Source organism: Ammodytes marinus (genome assembly GCF_949987685.1).
Source record: "Ammodytes marinus genome assembly, chromosome: 4".
Classification (NCBI taxonomy): domain Eukaryota; kingdom Metazoa; phylum Chordata; class Actinopteri; order Uranoscopiformes; family Ammodytidae; genus Ammodytes; species Ammodytes marinus.
The window spans coordinates 1,618,601-1,621,100 of record NC_137233.1 but is presented as its reverse complement, the minus strand read 5'-3'; the positions used below and the strand labels follow the sequence as shown (position 1 = coordinate 1,621,100).

Here is a 2,500-nt window from a genome sequence, read left to right as displayed (position 1 = left end):
TTGGAACGCAGGGTAAATGCCTAACCCCAAACCCTTACACTAACCCTAACATAAACCTAATTCATACCTGGACCTTAAAACCTAGTGTTAACCCTCAAACAGCCCTTTAAAGGCCTGTCCTTAAAACCTAGTGTTAACCCTCAAACAGCCCTTTAAAGGCCTGTCCTTAAAACCTAGTGTTGACCCTCAAACAGCCCTTTAAAGGCCTGTCCTTAAAACCTAGTGTTGACCCTCAAACAGCCCTTTAAAGGCCTGTCCTTAAAACCTAGTGTTAACCCTCAAACAGCCCTTTAAAGGCCTGTCCTTAAAACCTAGTGTTGACCCTCTAACAGCCCTTTAAAGGCCTGTCCTTAAAACCTAGTGTTGACCCTCAAACAGCCCTTTAAAGGCCTGTCCTTAAAACCTAGTGTTGACCCTCAAACAGCCCTTTAAAGGCCTGTCCTTAAAACCTAGTGTTGACCCTCAAACAGCCCTTTAGGGAATCCCTCTTCATAACTGCCTCCTGTCCTAATGTCCAAATATGGGCAATGACGTCATGCACCTGGTCGGCACGGTGACGCACCTCAATTAGCAGCAATTAAGTAGAGTGAGAAATGGGACACACCTACACAGCCCTACTAACGTCCTACTCATACCAAGAGCCCTACTAACGTCCTACTCATACTAAAAGCCCTACTAACTTCCTACTCATACTAAAAGCCCTACTAACGTCCTACTCATACTAAAAGCCCTACTAACTTCCTACTCATACTAAAAGCCCTACTAACGTCCTACTCATACCAAGAGCCCTACTAACTTCCTACTCATACTAAAAGCCCTACTAACGTCCTACTCATACTAAAAGCCCTACTAACGTCCTACTCATACTAAAAGCCCGACTACTTTTACCACGCCAGCTGTTGTTCCTGGGTGAGCGTATACCCATGACAAAGCCATTAAGAAAAACTATATAAAAATAGTAGTGCTGTCAATGTAATGCGTTATTAACGGCGTTAACGCAAACCCATTTTAACGGCGTCAATTTTTTTATCGTGCTATTAACGCTCGTCATGGCCTAGGAAATGTTGTGGTTGTTGTTTCACATGCTGTTGAATCAACTAGTAATGTTAGAACAACTGAAACACCACAAACTATTCATATGGCTCGCAGGTAAGTTACTGTTAATTCAAACGGAACATGTCCTACAGCGTAATTTCACAATAAAATAATTTAACTGGCAAAACGGCAAAACGTCAAGTCAATTCTGACTTTTATTTTGAAGCAGAAACCGGAACCTAGCACTTCCTAGCTCAGCTGCGCGACCTTCACTAGTCTTCCGTGTGTGACTCGGGGACTTCGTGGAAAAGAACAGAAAAGAAAGCTTGTCATTAGCAGAAGTCTTACTTATAACCCTGCGCGCACACCAAAACCCCCATGAATGTTAGTGGCAGCCGCCAGTCATTCATTTTAACTAAGCCTCGGCTGCAGCAGCGCCATGGCAACCACCTGTGTGTCCACTCCACACAGTCTGAAATAAGCCGTGGATGAAGAACTCCCAAAACATTTAGGCCTACAACAACCAGTTTAATTTAGCCTTAATACTAATTTGATTTATATAGGTTACCCTATGTTGTTTTATGATTTGGTTTTTAAATAAAAAAAAGAAGTTCCAATTATGTTTGTGAATGCTGTTCTATGGGGTGGGGGGTGGTGGGGGATTACATTGTTATTTGCACTGAATTGCAAATTACGATATTTTAGAAGAAATACACTGAATTACAATGGTGTAGACATCATTGTAATTCAGTGTATTTCTTCTAAATATCATAATTAGAATGGGTGTGATAAGAGCATTAAAATGAGGAACAATAATGGGACAAAAAGAAATCAAGGGACATTTAGGCTAGAATAAATAAAAATGCGATTAATCGCGAGTTAACTATGACATTAATGCGATTAATCGCGATTAAATATTTCAATCGTTTGACAGCACTAAAAAATAGCATTATAATCTTTAGCACTGATGGTCTCGTTTGCTGTTACATGTAATTTATGATCATCAGAGGAAAAATGAGACTGTTTCAGAAATATTTAAAAGTTCCTCGTAGCTACTTTAAGGCAGACAAAACTCTTACATAATGTGTTGTTCCAAGGCAAACAGTAATGTATTGTATTCGTCCCACCCTCACACACACACACACACACACACACACACACACACACACACACACACACACACACACACACACACACTCTGGACATTCTGTTCCATGTTAATGTAGATCTAACCCTCCTGTGTGAATTCTAGGAGTGAAGTGTAAAGAGCTATATACGCTGAGGCTGCACAATGTAAGTACTCCAGGGTATTCTCGTCTGTCTGTCTGTGTGTCTGTGTGTGTGTCTGTCTGTCTGTCTGTCTGTCTGTCTGTCTGTCTGTCTATCCATCCATCCATCCATCCATCTATCTATCTATCTATCTATCTATCTATCTATCTATCTATCTATCTATCTATCTATCTAT

General features: G+C 40.8%; 1 protein-coding gene across 4 annotated transcripts in view; it reads right to left on the bottom strand.

Annotated features, from left to right (window-relative positions):
* Nucleotides 1-2,500, bottom strand: part of fam83c (family with sequence similarity 83 member C) — a 46,269-nt gene that overhangs the window by 25,564 nt on the left and 18,205 nt on the right. The window lies entirely within an intron of this gene.